General features: G+C 35.8%; 1 protein-coding gene and 1 long non-coding RNA gene across 2 annotated transcripts in view; both read left to right on the plus strand.

Moving 5' to 3' along the window:
* The window catches only part of LOC141402516 (capon-like protein), a 562845-nt gene that overhangs the window by 209581 nt on the left and 334561 nt on the right, over window positions 1-18703 (plus strand).
* The window catches only part of LOC141402521 (uncharacterized), a 61973-nt gene that overhangs the window by 10191 nt on the left and 33079 nt on the right, over window positions 1-18703 (plus strand). The gene's annotated exons all lie outside the window — the stretch shown is intronic.

Genomic DNA, 18703 nt, shown 5'->3' on the forward strand with positions numbered 1-18703 from the left:
CTCTTTCAATGTCACGCCCTTGAAAGGAACAGCTGTTCTATCATACTTCTTTATCGTATTCGAGATATATTTAACAGTTGCCTAAATTTTTTAATCTTGTTCCTGTTTGTGTTTTATCTTATCACGGATCTGCGGGAATGGACAGCTCTCTGAAGCGGTTATTGGTAAAAACTCTGAACCCTTCCAAATCAACTTTCCCATGGTTCAGATAAGTACGGCGTTCAGAGATTATGAAATCACACTCAGAAGCTAGTCCCGTCACCTCTGCTTGGAAATTTGTTCTGATTTCGAGTATTTACCTGCCGGTCAATTGCGATCGGCTGCAGATTTGATAATATCCCGGGAAATTCTCTGAGATACTTGGGGATTTGAGAAGCGGTAGGGGGTGGTCTCCGATTACGGAATTCACACTGTACCTTTGTACTGTCTTCGCAGCTGCATCAGTGTTTGATAGGCTCATTGACCATGTAGATGTTCTCGCTTATACCTTTCTCTCTTTCTTCGTAATATTGGCGACATTTTTCAGCTATATAAAACTTTTCTACAAGTGGTGTCGTAAAGCACGCCGCACAGTGGTTCAGAAATCGAATTTACTGGCCAAACCCCCAATTTATTGTCAGAAGCGGTAGTACGGAGTTCACATTTTATCTTTGTACTGCCTTCGAAACTACATCAGCGTCTGATTGGCTCCTTGATCTAGATGTTCTCGCTTATACCTTTGGACTCCTCTCTCACCAGATCATGAAGATCTCTCCTATAGTAATCACATTGAGCCAAGGAAACAAAAAAAAAAAAATAGTTCAGAATATAGAAAGGTGTGGGCGTGGCTCCCAAAGACAAATATGTTTCCAAATTTTGGAAAAAACGAAATTTTGCAAATTTCTGGAGAATCTATATCCGTTAAAAAGTTACATACTTTTGATCAAGAAAAAACGATTCTGAAACACTGTGCGCCGTTCGGACTCGGCTATAAAGAGTAGCTTCCATATCATTAAGCTAATCTGAATCGGGGTGCTGCACCCATTGATATGAAAGGAATCTCCCTTGTCACTTCGGGGATGTTTGTGGGAACATATGTATGTATAACGCACCTCATAGCCAGTTTCATGACAGAGGTGTTTTTGTGACGCTTATTTAGTTCCACTGTACTTTTCCAAAGTGGATAATAAAGGTCTTATATTTTCCGTGTAATTCTAGCAAATGAATCCAAATGCTTATTTTCTTACTTTTATTTTGAATGCCTATTAAGCATGTTCTCAGCCACGTACTTGACGATATTCAATTGTAATGTTCACACATCTACACATAATAACACTTAAATCATGTATTAAGAAAATTTCATAGAGAATCATTAATATTTCCCCCCATCATGGAAAATTCGTTACATTGCTTCCTTTAAATACTGTGAAGCAGCAGCACACATTGAGGTTCGTTTGATGTAAAGGCATTTAGATTGAATTGTAGCACGTGTCTCTCATACAAATGAAATTACCAGCAGCAGCAGCTTTGTGTGATTCGTGGCAAAACTTTTTGATTCGATTCACATGTTGGTCACAGTCACAGTATATCCTATACTGGGCAGAGATTATTTTTGGTACATCAGGACAAGGCTATTTAAAAACAATAGGGAGGTGGGTGGTGGTGGCTTGTGGTTAATTATCTCCTATATTTATGTAAATATTTACCAAATGTAATAAGTTTTTTTTTTTTTTGGAAAAAATGCTGAGTTTAAAGAAAGCTAATATTAATAACAAAATTTTGATACCTTGGATAAAAAATTAAACTAATTATTACGTTTTTTCTATAACATAATAATTCCTTAGCTCAATTTTTTACTCGTTATAAAGATATAATTACTTGTGGGAATAGGCATTTATGTTTTATACGTAGGTTCTTAATAGAGAATTATTCGATATAGAGACGTTCCGTATAGAAAAGTTTTACCTTTATGTTCCTCTCTAATAAAAAATTTGCCCACAATGTTGCATAAGCGAACTTATTTTGGAGGAGTACGTGTTTGATGTTTTCTTTTCTATTTAATGTCATTCCTCATATCTAATTTGCCATTCAAACAATTTGCCACAGTGAAATTCCGATTTGTTCATATTTTTTTTTCACTTTTCTCTAACGATTTTTTTTTTTCGGTATACATGGTTAAGCTTCATGTTTTGGTAAATGCTTATGAATGCTGAAGAGTGTGGAATGTAAACATTTACTTGGAAATTCCATTCAAAAACCGACATTCACCAAAATGTCTATATCATGGGTTATTTAATTCAATATTAGAAAACTAGTCTTAAACAAGTAAGAAGGTCAGCCGGGCCGAATTTGTTACACCCTCCACCGCGATCTGTATTCAAGTAAATGGAAACAATTAGTTTCATTTCGTTTATGCAAGTACTAAGCTCTTTCTCCACTTTAAGGTTTATTCCTTGGAGAAAAAAATATTTTAACTGATGAAAAGCACTTTATCTTGGTATTTTGCTGCATGGAGGTTTCTATCCATTGAGACTTTTAAACTTGAAGCTACATCAGCTTCAGAAAAAAATGTTCTTTCCAAAACATGGACCAAATCGCGTGGTATATGAAGGCTATACCAACACGTGGACGTATACTGTGTAATTTTTGGCAATGGATGAACTTTCCCCTAGCAAAGACTAGAATATTAAAAGGTCGACCTGTGCCAAGAAATTTCTGGAGGAAACGAAGACTAAATATTAAATTTCATCCATTTCGATCTAATCTTAAGGCATTTGATGGTTGAAATACAGAAAATCGGTAGGTACCGTTCTATGGGGTTTATACCTACAAATTTCAGGTAAACAGTTGTCTACCTCCAACGACGACTAAATACCAAATTTCAGCCATTTCGGTTTGATATTGAAGTTAAAATCTTCAAAATTCAGAAAATCGAGAGGTACCGTTCTAAGGGGGATATATAAAGTCGGGGACCTATACCAACACACTTCATGTGAATTGTTTTATACTCCAAACGAAGACAAATGCTGAATCTCCGCTATTTCGGTGTGATAATGATGCTAAAACCTTCAAAATACCGAAAATCGGGTGATACCATTCTATGGGGGCTATATGAAGGCGTGGACTTATACCTACAAATTTCATATGGAACGCTTAATACCCCAAATGAAGACCAAATACCAAATTTCAGCCATTTTGGTGGAATATTGAGACCACAACCTTCAAAATACCGTAAATCGGGCGATACCCGTCAATGGGGGCTATATGAAGACATTGACCTATACCCACAAATTTCCGGTGAAAAGTTGTATCTCAAATGAAGACTTAATACCACATTTCAGCCAATTCAGGTGATAATGAGGCTAAAATCTTAATCTCAACAACGTGAACCAATACTGTCGAGTTTCTGAGGGAAAGTTTTGTAGCCCAACAAAGAAGACCAAATACAAAATATCAGCCATTCTGTTAAAATAATGTCGCTAAAATCTTTAAAATACGGAAAATCGGGAGGTTCCGTCCTATGTCAAAACGTGGACCATTACTGACAAATTTCTGTGATAAATTTTTGTAGCCCAAGAGAAGACTTAATAAAAAATGTCATCCTTTGCTGTTTGATATTGAGGCCGCAACCTTCAAAATACCGAAAATCGGAAGGTACAGTTCTGTGAGGGCTATATCAAAACGTGGACCGTTATAGCCCATTTTCAATACCAAACATCCGAGGAGTAAAAGAAGCTTCTATACCAAATTACAATGTTCTAGCTTCAATATTGCGAGCTGTATCTTCATTTCAACAGACAGGCGGATGGAGGGGCGTGCATGGTTACGTCGACTCAGAATCAAGAATATATACATATACTTTTTATAACTGCTGGCCGCGATTATGAACTATGTTGGGCCACTCCTTTGGGCACCTCCCGAATAGAATTTCATAATATTTAGTACAAGTGAAGTTTAGGAACACTCTCTGATCGTCGTGAATTTTTTGCTGAATTTCTTTCGGTGGCAAGTGCATACTTCCTGACATAAACGTCCCAAAAGCTCTAAATAATCCTGCCGGCACTAACTCTAACTAAATGACGAGCACGAAAACTTAGAAATTGAGTATCTGATCTGGCCGAAACTTTGAACATGGTAAAATTTCTTCCAAACGTGCATAAGTTCCAAAAACGTATTTATTGCAAAACATATTCGGATACCTTCCTCACAAAAGTTCAAAACGTTGCTTAAGTTCTTAATTTTGGCTAACTGCGGTTCGAGGATCGTCTCCGAATTTGCCTTTTCCTTTCACCCGTCTATATGTCTGGCTGGTACGCACGATAACTCTCGAACAGATCAACCGATTCCCACCAAATTTTGCACTTCGTAATATTGTGCCCAAATTCAAAGATGGGTAAAATCAGTCCACTCCTGGGGGTGCCTCCCACTCAAAAGCTCAAAAATTTTCTGTAGAATTGTGTGAACGATAATTCTCGAAGGAAGCAATAGAATTGTTCCAAAGTATGCACATCGTATTATTTCTTCCAGATATAGATCGGGGCAAATATGGACTATATCGGTCAACTCGTTCCACAAAATCCGCAATAAAAGTGACCTTTAAGAGCTCCTCTTGGATCGTTTTGAAATTTTTTCAGATGGTTGTCGTTGCTGCTCACTTTTCGACGGTACATTTTTTTCCTGAGACAAGACCATACTTCGTGAAATGATGGAGTAAAAACTCTATGAAACCCTGACGGCACCAACTAAAATGGCTAGTGTTCAGATAACTCTCAAACTTTTTCAAAAATTGCTTCCAGTCTTAGTTTCACGTAATAAAATATTTCGAGTTCTCTATGAATCAGGATTTTGCCTACTAAAAATGTTTGTTAGATGTCAATGATTTGGTTTAGCCCAATATTACAGTACCTACCACATATTTTGCAACAAACTTGTGATACAAAATTAATATTTATTTAATTGGTGTCTTATTAAGACGAAGGTCTTTTATTTGTGAGAGTTTTATTTAATTGAATTAATTGAGCTATCATGACCTAAGGAGTTTGCATTGAAAAACTGATATCTAGTGAAGTCCACACACATCCAACGAATATGCTACGATCGCTTCGCTGGTGGTTTAATTCAGCTCATCAGACATATTAGATGTGGTGCTAGACAAAGGCTGTGTTTGAAAACTTGTATATATGTTTAACTAATTGCAAATTTGCAGTTGTGGAGTATTTTTTAAGCCTTTACTATCAAGTCATCCTAGTGTCTCTGGTCTTCCTAGAATCCTTCTTCAATACACACACATATACAAATCGAAGAGGGTTTTTCTTCATGAATTGTAATGCCTTCCTTAGGTCATCATGATACCTTAATTAATTCAATTGAATAAAACTATCACAAAATTAATATATTTTATATGCGGTCATAGGTTGAGGGTATATCTCTGTTCGTTACCAATGTTCCAATAAGTCCTATATAGGTCCACGCTCTAAACATTGTATGATCATACTGACTGAGATAATTACCCTAGAGCAGAAACTCCCAATCTTTGCAAATAGTAGTCTTTCTTCTTAACATATTTCAAATTCGAAGATGGACTATATCGGGCCACTTACAAAAGGTCAAGCATTCAGGGTTAGGAACAGGTCAAAACCTGTTCGCGGATAAATTGTATACTTTATTTCGGATAGTTCTGTTGTAATGAGTACTGACAAAATAAAATATTTCGACTTGCTACGAGGGTCAATAGAAAACTATCTGGCCTAGGCAACACGCAGTGTCGGCAGACGTCGCTTGACATTTTTTGTTGGTAAGTATGACAGTTTTTAGCCTAAGCATACTCAGGACACTTTGACATACCACCATGTGTTGGGTTGTTTACAGTTGCTTGATTGAGACACCTCCAAAACATGGTTTATTGACGCTTTTATAGCATCTTCAGGCGGTTGTTGCTATTTTTCGGTTTCATACGCATAGTTCCATGATTCGTCACCTGGATCCATCTTATAAATGTCTTTCGAAGCACCGCGATCGAATTTTTCGAAATTTCTTGCACCGAGTGTTCATGCAAGACCAAATGTTAGTTAGTGGAATAAATGTCCAAGGATGCCTCTATCTTACGGTATATAACATGGCGATCTTGTATTATCCGTTCACACACGGCTTATTTTTTTTTTTTTTTGGCAAAATGGCCGTTTTTGAACCACCTTCACGAACTTCGTTTTTGGCGAGTGTCGGCCAATATTGAATTCATTAAACCTGTTTTTTATAGTGCTATAGGATTTCCCTTTATCGACATACAAAGATTTCCTTTGATCGATGCACACTTCTCGTGATTATCCACGTCGAAAGTTGAAAAAATTATCGGACGAAAATGTTCACAAGTAAATTCCATTTTTTTGCGAAGTGATTTTTTCAAGTCACTGTAAACAACCCAACACATGGTCGTATGTCAAACTGTCCTGAGTACGCTAAGGCTAAAAACTGTCAAAGTTTCCAAAAAATGGCAAAATGACGCCTGGCGACACTGCGTGTTGCCTAGGCCAGATAGTTTTCTAGTGACCCTCGTACGTGTGGACTGTATAACTTTACTCCCTTTGGAGAGTTGTTGTACTTACCAGCCATTACAGTTGTTGGCCGTAGCGGTTCGTACCGCTCTCTGGCCATTACATCAGTAAGTATGGACCGCGAAAAAATATATCGCTGCGATCAGAACCACGATGATTAAAAATTACATTTTTGTGGGGAACGTACTAGAGGTGTTAAAGGACATAGTATACCTTCAAATTGGAAATGAGTTTGAAAAAATGTTACGCTCAAGAGTTAAAATTTCAACGATTTAGAAATCATTATTTTTGAGAAAATGATTATTGTTTTTTTTTTTTTTTTTACAAAAAATTACACCCAGTCCCAAATATTGCGGCACTCTAAAAAAAGTGAATAACCATTGGAAAATTTGAGATCCACTTTCTTTGCTCTTATATCACGTAGTGTTGTCCTTATATAATTAATATGATATATTTTGACGTTGTTCGGTGTAATTATACACGCTAAATTAACACAATATTTCGCTTCATCTTTTGGTGTTCTAATACAAACGCATAATATGTATGTATGTATATACTATCCCGCTTAGCCTTGATAATAATAATAATAAATATTTCTAACTTGACAAATACGAGCGAATAAATAATAACAATAATAATGTTTTCTGGTAAAATATGACAGCACAAATTTGATGACTATAATAAAAGTCACAAATTGATTTCATTAATCATATTTAATAGCAGCAACAGAATGAGGCGTTACCGAATGGATAGTTATTCTTTGTTATCTAATAAAGCCTAATTCTTTATAATGATGATGAGTAAAATATTTTGTTATAATCACATATCAAATTTGAGTAGATAATGAAAAATATGAAAAGCTTGTCAGAATAGAATTTTTTTGGAACAGAATTTAATAATTCTGTATTGACTATTGCAAACGTCTGTAATTCCCTTTATGAAATAACTTAAATACGGTATACATTACAACAAATATGTAAATTGATATATGGTAACATGGGGCGCCTTCGCCACGTTTTTGTTCAAAATGTTCTCATTTCGACAACATTAAAGTTTTTCCAAATATTATTTTTGGTAAAAATATTAGCATTTCTTGGCTATATGTTTTGATATTTAAATGATTGTAATTTTGTTTTTAAATTATTATTTTTGAGAATTTAAAAAATGTCTAAAAAGTGGCGAAGCCTCCCCACCCTTGGGGTAGCTTCGCCATCGACATAGCACATACATCAACGGACTCTAAAACTAGCACTTACCATACTTCCTCCTCAAATATCAACATTATGCATAAAAGGAACATCTTTTCTATTTAATAATCAAAACTGATTCTAAAATTTCCAAAGGAAACATATTCTAGCCGTTAATTGAACTAGGTACCTTGAATTTAGGCATAAACATGAAAATATTGCCAAATTAGATAGGTTTAGCAAAATGTTCGATTTCAACTTCACATAGTTCATAATATGAATATATTGACATTTATAATTACTTTTTATTAATTTTCTCGTTTAGAGTTAAGCTTAATGATCTGAAATTATTTGCAAGTGAAAAAGGAAAGCCATGGACTCGAACCCACATAGTCACCAAATTACGTTACCTGGTTTCATTGGTGGTAAAGCAAATCTTCGGACGTATCGACTATGTAATGGCTTCTCTGTCCTAGAACTTATCGTTTTTCAAATGCAAATGTGTTTTTATACATTAACGGATATTTGGCCGTTGAAATGTATTTTCTTCACGACAACCGCTTTTTGCAATGCCTTTGAAGTTATGAGTTTTGGCTTTGAACGCTAACACGCCGTGACAACATTTTTTGATATGTTTTCATGGACGTGGGTTCAAATCCCAGCCGGGCTCAGCCTATTTTTTATTTTTTGAAATTTTGCCTGTTAGGGCGAAGATCATTTTTTTAATGATTTTATTAATTTTCTCGTTTAGAGTTAAGCTTAATGATCTAAAATTATTTGCAAGTGAAAAAGGAAAGCCATGGACTCGAACCCACATAGTCACCAAATTACGTTACCTGGTTTCATTGGTGGTAAAGCAAATAATTACTTTTATCATGCAAATTATTTGGATTTTTATTCTTCAGTAGTTGTCTATTAACGGTATAAAATATAATTTTGATATTACAAAAGGTATACAAGATATCACAAAATATATCTACCATAAATATTTTTCACAATACCCCAAAAACATGAAACCGCGTGCACCAGCAATCATATATTTGATAGATATGCCAACTTTTGGGAGTTGAAAGATCTTCTTAAAACTCACAATTTTTCCTTTAACGGCATTTCTCTAGCAGTTACAGTTTTCAAGAAAATCGGAGCTGGCGAAGGCGCCCCAGTGGCGAAGCCCCCCAATGTTACCATAATCATCAGCGTCTAAGTACCGACAATAAGTATACGCGATGCCATATCAAATTTCATAACAAATGGGGCCAGTACATGGAGCGGAATTCAAGGTTATACGAGAGCTGCACGAAAACTATATGGCCTGGTTTAATGAAATCAATCATGACCGGCACTCGCCAAAAAACGAAGTTCGTGAGAGTCGTCCAAAAACGACCGTTGTGCCAGAAAAAAATTAAGCCGTGTGTGAACGGATAATGCAAGATCGCCATGTTATATACCGTGAGATAGAGGCATCCTTTGACATTTATTCCATCAACTAACATTTAATATTGAAATAACACGTGGCCGCAAAAATGGATTTTTCTCATTAGATCCAGAAAAATTGGACAATCGCTCAAAAAGAGGCTCTTGTGGATTGTTGCAAAGAAATAGTGAATAAAAACGATCGCGGTGCTTCAAACGACGTCAATAAGATCGTCAGACGACTAATCTTGGATCTATGCTTAAGAGCCAGAAAACAAAACAGGAATCGACCGCTTAGTTCTTCGAAAGCGAGCTAACTGATCGTGTGGCGACTATACGGCTTCAGAAATGTAGAATTGATGGGTCAACCGCCGTACAGCCCTGACAGAGGATTCAATGGCTTTATTTGATTCCAGCATATCAAGAAAAAAAGGCGTGGTCAACGATTACCGTAGCCAGAAGATGCTGTAAATGCGTTCAAAAACCATACTTTGGAGGCGTCTAAATCGGAGTGGGAAAAGGGATTCAATAGTTGGTTTGAACGTATAAATCATGCTGGAGACTATTTAAGAAAACAATAAAACTATTTTTGATGGTAAATATTAGCGTTTTCATTGTAAGGCCAGATATTTATCGTTCATCCCTCGTATTAGGATGAATGTCATTATTTATGAAAGTTTTTAATTAATTGAATTAACATTTTTGGAGAAAATCCGCATGAAATTTATGTACTCAATATTATTGTTCATATTGTAAATCGGTGGGTGAAAAATGTCCCGAACATGAATTTTTGTATAGATTTTTATTTCTTTTTATGTAACATTTTTCAAAAAGATCTGGGTGTGTATTTTTTCTTCGTCTTACACTCGTACATACATAGTTGCAGTAAGGCTTTCAGCGAGTGTCACGAATCTTTCATCTTTACAACAAAATCCTTTTCCCGAAGTACCAACAAACGAGACAGTAGCTACATATTCAAGTTATTTACTCTTAAAAGGGCTGCCACTTGTGGCGGTTGTACTTTTGATTGCCGCTTCTGTTTGTATTGCTACGTTTGTTTTTGCTTTCGTTTAACGGGCGTGTTGCCGTTTAAATATTTTATGATAACATTTTATGTTCCTTTTTTTGGTAGTCAACAGCTCACTTTTTTATTGCCTAGCAGATGAATACTTTTGTAACGCAATCTCTTTCGCATACATCGTTGCTTTTACACTTTCACTCAGTATAACATATTATTTACGCGATGTGTGGTTAAAGGGAATTTTAGAAGTAAATGTGCTGCATCATAATGTTCATATTATTTTATGACTGGAAATTATATTTATCCTGTTTTCCTTTTTTGTGGGTGTGTATTAGTTCCAGGAATTGTTGAAATTTTTAATGACTATATGAAACATTGTTTATTTTTATGACACTTTAATTGATGTAGTTTAGTTAAAAAATTAATTAAATAAGTACTTACTGGGAATAATTTGTTTTTGGTTGTGTTGTGTCTGAGAAATTAATAGAAAAGTTAAGTGAACTTAATATTCTATCATTATTTCTGGAGAAATAACATTGTTTTATGTTAGTCGTAAGTAAGTTAAATTGTTGACAAACGCTTCAAAATATTTTATATTCCTTTTTCGATTACAAAGGTAATACGTTACCATTTCCCACTGGGACGGTATAATACATGTGTATACATTACGACATAACTTATACGTACATCTACCCATACAATCTTGTAAATCTTACACATCTAACATCTTATAACTTGTCAAGCACTAACGCAGAGTCCTTTCAGAATATCGGAGAAGAAAAGTGAATCCGTGAACGAGGAATTTAAAGGCATGATACAAATTCTGATAACTCTGTGTTCTGATAAAGTCTTTTGTATTAAGTAATGTTCAAACTAGCGCAAGAGATCAATTGCCATGAATGTTGTAGAGCTGGCAAACTATCGATATCGGCACCATTCGATTTTTTCGATATTTCCGTTTCAAAATATCGATAAAATCGATACTATCGTGGACTTGCCACCCCTATTTATTTAGAATCCAAAATGGTCGACAAACGTGTTTTGTGTTATTTACATTTCGTATGTTCTTAATATCGTTGTTAAACGGTGTGCATTGGAGCTTTTTGCCGGGTTATGAGGATTTATTTGACGTTTCCGCTATGGTATTGACATTTGAAACCAAGTGAGTTTATGAACTCTGGCTAAGTGCAAACAGGGTATAACATTCAATTTTTAAACCTCGGTTCCAGCCCAATTTGACGATGTCAAATCCCTCCGTTCGGTATCTTGAATTTCGACTCAGCTGAACCTTTCTACTGGATTTGTGCGATTTTGAGCTCACATCGTGATATCCTTCTGGAGTTGGGTATCTCTCCCATTGTTTGGCTTGATTATGCAATTGTCTGTATGTGCCAAAATCATAGAAGCTATTTCATCAAATTGTTCTGCACCTCAAACATTCCCATCATCTTGCACTAATGTTGGCCGTTAAATTCCAAGGTAACTTCTTCATCAACCTCCTCGTTGTTTTGGATAATGTTGGTGGTGGCGGCCCAGCTCGCTCCTATCCCACCCTAAGCCATATAGCCTCCTGAAAGTGTTGGCCACACCTTAACTGATTCCATCCCCGCAATTTTTATTCGTTTACGCGTCTTTTAACAATTTGCTATAAAACATTTCTGGTTATTACTTCTACGGCTGTTGTTTAGTAATTTCAAAATTGTCGATAATATCGATATAAAAAACTATCTATAATATCGATATTTCCATCGATGGTTTGCCAGCTCTAGAATGTTGTCGATACAGCAAGTGTGAATTCCAACTAAATGACACGCGTTGAAGATCGACGGCAGCAAATGTTCGGAGAGAAATTTTACCCTACACCCATGTTCATTATCAATGGTTGCATATAGTTCTTCGAGTGTGTTGGATGGAGAGCTCCATGGGTCAATTGATGGATCCCTTGCTCATGGAAAATGAGATCTATGGGTTGACAAAGTCACCAAAAATCGAGTACTACCTTCTTGCAGAATTTGATGAACAATTATGCTCAAATGAAATCAGACTTCAGCAATGGTTGAAATTATAGGAGTCAGATCCCTTTTGTAGAGTTTAAGATGAGACATATGCAATGCACGCTACCGAAACAGGTAGCGTAAAATCTGTTCATTAATTTCTTAATCATGGGATGATCATTTGCTCAGTAGTCAATTGTTCCACGCAGAAGATTATGAAGAACTATCTGAGTGGCAATCGAAAAGCTCTAAAATTTTAGAAGACCAAGTGTTGTGAGCTTTCGATTAACGTTATGTAGGCCGAACTAAGAAAAGATCTCCATTCCCCTCACTATACCCTACACCACACTGTGGTATGGGGTATTATGTCTTTGTACATTTGTATATAACATGCATAAGGAAACGAGATAGATCCATAGTTCCTTTTGGGGATAAACATTAGAGCGGCCAAAAAAATGGAAAAATATTTTTTTTTAAACGTCTCACAGAGGGGAAACATAGGCCTAAAGTTGCTCAAAACTCAAAATATGAAAATCGTTTTTTTATGAAAAAAAAATGTTGATAAACGGCAACCAGACTCTTTTCTACATTTGGTATAACCGTCCTCGACTTTGTAAGATTAACCAATCTAATGCAGCAGTCGATTGAACTCAGCCATACTGAAAACAAAAAGTAAATTTTCGAAAACTAAGAAATTAGGTGAACACTAAAATGACATTATTTTCGCGAAAATTTATATTTTTCAAGATTTATTGGTTTTGTTCAGTCTCCGAACAAGATTAGCATTTAAAATTTTCATATTGATTTTACATCTTTGCTCTTTAATAATGATGATACATATCCTCTTTATGAAAATTTTTTATGATAATTTTTAAGATTACTACAATTTCAATAGAGAAAAAGTCTATTTCCCCGTCGTTTCCCGACCATAGTTTCTTCTAATGTTTTATGCGCTTGAGTCTCAAATATCAGATTCAATCATAAAAAATTGCGCATATTTGCGCCATTCCGAAAAAATCTAATTTTTCTCAACTAAAATATGAAATATATTTATATGGAATTGCAAGGTTTACCCACACTAAATTTTGTACCACCTTATAACCGGGACTCCTATTTATCAGACTAAACCAACACCTATCAAATATGTTTGCATTATTCAGAAACATTCACGGCTTTTCTCATGTGAATTGAGAAAAAAATAATTTAAGTAAGTTTCAAAAAATAAAATTTGGAATGAAATATATGTGTATATGGGACTATATATACATCTGTACCGATTTGTTTGAAAATTGGCTCAATTAGGCTAGTTGAGGTTGCATGTGTCAAATTTCAGTGATTTTGGTGCATTTTTATCTCATATCAGATGCGAATATGTATGGAAGCTGCATCCAAATCTGGACAGATTTTCATTATTTTCTATAGGATTAATCCTTGTACAGAAGATATGCTTTGTGCAAAATTTTATATCAATCCGACTATAAATGAGCTTTCTAGGGCTTTTGATCAACTTTTAACACAAATTTCCCCTCTGTGCGCCTACCCCCTACTTTTTTTCATTTGATCCAAAAACCTTATACATATATGAAATTTATGGCGATCAGTTAACGTTAACCCGTGCCACCTGAGGAATCTTTGTATCCATGGTAATTTGTGTGGGGCCAAGGTTATTTTTCACGAAAATGCTCTAAGGGTCGCATTTATGGTCCAATCGACGAAAAACTTTACCAGTTCATTATTGTGACTAAAAAACGATGTCTACCAAAATTGATGATGATTAGATAACGATAACCCACGCCTCTGAACGATATTTATTTCCATAATACCTAGTATAGGGGCAAAGGCGAATTTTCAGGAAATCTCTCTACAGGCCACAATTATTTTTGGATCAAATGAAAAAAATTAGGGGTCGTTTTCTTGGGTCGCCCTAATATACATACATAGAATCACTTTCTGAGTCGAATTATGCATGTCCGTCCATCCGTTCGCAACGTACAGGTCGCATTTCTTGTCCGATTAAGCTGAAAATTGGGGAATATCATTTTTAGCCATAGGAAGAACGCTATTGTTTTTGGTGAAAATCGGTTCAGTTTTGGATATAGCTCCCATATACATATATTTCGGCCAATTTGCTGCAACAAACACGCTATATATGTATTTGCTGATTATATCGATATCGGTTCAGATTTGGATATAGCTCTCATATTTGTATATTCGCAGTGGTGTAGGGTATCATATTATATAGTCGACATCGCCCGACTTTGATTACGCCCGACTTGTTGATTCCATCTAAGCCTTGGCCTTTCAGTTCTGCGTGTTTCGCCATGGGGACCTATTTATACGAATTTTTATTGGGGTCATCATCACTCATTCTCAAGATATGGCATATCCGACGCAATGGTTATAACTCGATACGTTTAACTATACTAAAGTCATTATATAGGCGATAAGAATTCGATATTCACGGTTTACGTATATTGATCCATAGATCTTTCGAAGAATTTTCCTCTGGAGCATACCAAACACTGCCTTATCTGCTTGCGCCCAGCGTAAATATCTGGTCAATTGTGGATTTGCCAGGTCCGAAGCCGCATTAGTATGGTCCAATTATGTCATTGATCAAAGGCTTTAGTTATTCACACAATATCAAGTTCCAATCGTCGATTACACTTTCTTCCTGCCAGATAGCGCTAACTAGCTGTTGCAGCGTGTCGCCTCTAGTCTTAAACAGTTCGGCTGGCAAACCATCGGCTTCTGCTGCCTTATTATTCTTCAACCTGTTTACAGCTATATGTACCTCATCTTGACTGGGAGATATACACTCAATGCCATCTTCATGGATTGGATTAGTGGTATCTTCGTCGTCTTCGCTAGTACTTGATACCAACAGCTTACCATATCCTGAGTACACTATCGGTATTTTTTACCAGGACGATATGCCTGTACCAAAGTCATTAGTTTGATCGAATTTTCACGTTTTGGTCGAATTTTCGTACTTCATTCTGGCTCGTATACATCTCGATTTTTTAACAATCCCACTTTTCTATTTCTCTCTATTTCCTGTGGAAACGACGCTTCTCCTCACTCCTTTTCCTTTTGTCGAGACGAGGGGAGCTTTCATTAACCAATTGGGATAGATTAGTGAAATGCGATAGCGATCTGTTGTGTTTGTCGTTTACCGATATCCAATTTCCGTGTGTCTGTTCGTATTATATTTGCTTCGTTTAATCGGGTACATACCCTTACTGCAACAAGGTGGTGATCCGAGTTTATGTTTTCTACTCGGATCGATTGTACATCCAACACACTCGATGAACGTAATCAATTTTTTTTTTGTTTTTCATTTCTTATTAATGTTGGGATGCTTAAATTTGGTACTGCTATATATCATGTTTTTGCCGCTGCGAATTTTATCAGGCTCGTTCCATTATCAGGTGTTTCATTAAATTTCCCGATATTCTCCTGTCCAGTTTTGCCATTAAAATCGCCTAGAATAATTTTAATGTCATGGTCAGAATAACGGTGACTAACGGTTATATGTTTCTTCTAAGCACTCGTAGAATATATCTTTGGTGGGTTCGTCCTTGTCTTCGGTTGGAGCATGAGCGCAAATGAAGCTAATTTTGAAAAATTTTGCTTTTATCCACATTGTAGCAAGTAGAGTTGTGCCAAAGGAACTACATGGAACTATCTAGTTCACTTCGCAGTTCCAATGGCCCACATTTTTTTAACAAACTATGTATACTTGACATAACACCTTATATTTCATGAATTACTCATACATATGAAGTAGATTACCCAACTCTAGTAGCAAGTCTTTCATTCACTACGGTGAAGCTGAAGACCAGACGTTTTATCCTCCGACCAACTACACATCCGCAACCAAACTCATATTTGATGTCATGTCAGCTATAATACAGTGCGCCACCTTTGGGTGTTGTTGCGATGTCTTTCCCAATCCTTCGTATTTCCTGTATGACAGTAATATCTTAAATATGGGTCTTAAATAGTACAGTAGTTTTGATTTTGCTGCCAATCGTTTTAGTGCGAATTTGATTTCCCTGCCAAAAAACTAAAATATTTGCATTTTGTCAAATTTTCAATGCAAATTACACTTTTAACTACTACTCATCTAAGTGCGAATTTTATTTAACTACCAATAATATTTGGAAAAAAATAACGTATTTTCACAGGGAAATTTTATTTACCAGCCAAAACTAATATCAAGTCATGCGACGGTTGCTAACTCATGCACAGGGTCTTTTGTACAGAAGAAAACTGTTTTATTTTGATCATTTGTAGACAACCTATGATATTATGGAAAAAATAGTTAGGCTTTTTTGGTCGTGGGAACTCTTTCTACGAACTTATATTAACTAATAATACTTATTAATTATTCCACAAACATCCCAGAAGGGACAAGGGAGACTTCTCTCATATCACATCTGCAGGTTCAAGGCATATTTATTGTGTCACCTGCAGGTTGTTGCAAAAGACATCATCACAACAGTTTCTTTGAAACAGAAATTGAATGACATATGTGGAAGCAAATATTACGATAATAATTGATATTTAATTCCATTTTGTTTCTTTCAGCTGATGCAAAATAAGCTTGTTGATTATATGTTTTTATTATTTCACTATTCCTCTCCAAATAGTTTTCGGATATCAAGAATTCTGAAGCTGAGTATTACATAAAGAGCCAATTCTTTGGCAGGTGAGCGAATCGGAGAACTGCCACTTTTTGGCAGCTAAAAATATTAAAGATAAGTGCGAAATTCGCTTTGCTGCCACAAAATGCGTGCAAAACTTCTTTTGGCAGCTAAGTCAAAACTACTGTATTTTAAATCAGAGTAATTTTTTGGCAGTATACGTTACGACATGTATCATACGCACCCCAATACTTGCATAGTTTTTATCAATATCCACATTTTGATTTACCTCTATTTTAACAAAGAAGACCGGAGTAAAATAACTACATTGCCTGTCCATCTCTCGTCCGAATTTGGAATTAAGCAGTAATTAAGCACTATTCCATTAACTGAATTTTCAAACATCCATGAAACTGTGACACAATTAGGCATGTGATGGAAACAATTTTGAGTCGATTTGAAATACATCGAACTCATATATTCCAATCATATGGCTTGTTGTTTCATTACAGATAAATTAAAAATATAGTGTAAAGAAGTAATTTTGCAAAAAAAAAAAAAAAATAAATTTATCGTCAAATGTAATTACAATATACACAATTTCGATTCGACAAATCGACTATAATCGGTGACACCTTCTGGTATTAAAAAACGTATATCTTAAAACAAAGAATTATTTTCTTATCCCCTGTTTGTCAAATTTTGTATATCGATATACTCGCTTTAGCGCAAGTGAAGATCGCTGATTTTTAAACAAGGAATTTATAACGCTATATATAACAGGTAAACGAAAAATTAGATATGTATGTCTTCTAGGGGCTATGGATGCCTAAATTATGAGGAATATAGACGAACGAACAAAAAGTAATTACAACAAGTAAGTTCGGCCAGCCCAAACTTGTTATACCCTCCACCACGACTTGTATTGAATTACAATAGAACAATTAGTTTACTTTCGTTTATGAAGAATACGTGGCTTACCTTCAAAATACCGAAATTCGGTAGGAACCGTGGGGCTATATCAAAACATCGATATACCTACAAATTTCTGGCGGAAAGATTGTAGGCTCAAAGAAGACTACATACCAAATTTCCGATATTTCGCTAAAACCTTCAAAATACCTAAAATCAAGAGGTACGCTTCAATGGGGGATATAGGAACCCGCAGACCTATACTGACAATTCTCTTCTGGAATATTTGATAATCCCATGGAAGACTAAATAACAAATTTCAGTTTTTCGGTGGGATATTGACGCACAACCTTCAGAATTACGAAAGCAGGGGGCTATACGTTCTATGGCGGCTATATCGAAACGTGGACCTATACCGACGAATTTCAGTCAAAAAGGCTAAAAACTAAATTTCAGCCATTTCGGAAATTGGGTGGTTCCGTTCTATGGAGGCTATATGAAGGCGTGGACATATACCTACAGATTTCACATGGAACGTTTAATTCTCCAAATGAAGACCAAATACCAAATTTCAGTCATTTCGGTGGATTATTGTGGCCACAACCTTCAAAATACCGAAAATCGGAAGGTAATGTTCTATGGGGGCTATATGAAGGCGTGGACCTATACCGACAAATTTCTGGGGGAAAGTTTTATACCGCCGACGAAGACAAAGCACCAAATTTCAGCCATTTCGGTGTGATAATGAGGCTAAAACCTTCAAAATACCGAAAATCGGGTCGTACCGTTCTATGGGGCTACGTCAAAACGTTGACCGATATATCCCATTTGCAATACCAAACATCGTAGGAGTAATATAAACTTCTATACCAAATTACAAAGCTCTATTTTAAAAATTGCGAGTTGTATCTTGATTTCAACAGACGGACGGGTCCTCCGATGAATATTTCGATGTGTTACAACCGGAATGACAAATTTAATTATATCCTCCATATTA

This window comes from Musca autumnalis, unplaced genomic scaffold (genome assembly GCF_047663935.1).
Source record: "Musca autumnalis isolate F117 unplaced genomic scaffold, ASM4766393v1 scaffold_4, whole genome shotgun sequence".
Lineage (NCBI taxonomy): Eukaryota > Metazoa > Arthropoda > Insecta > Diptera > Muscidae > Musca > Musca autumnalis.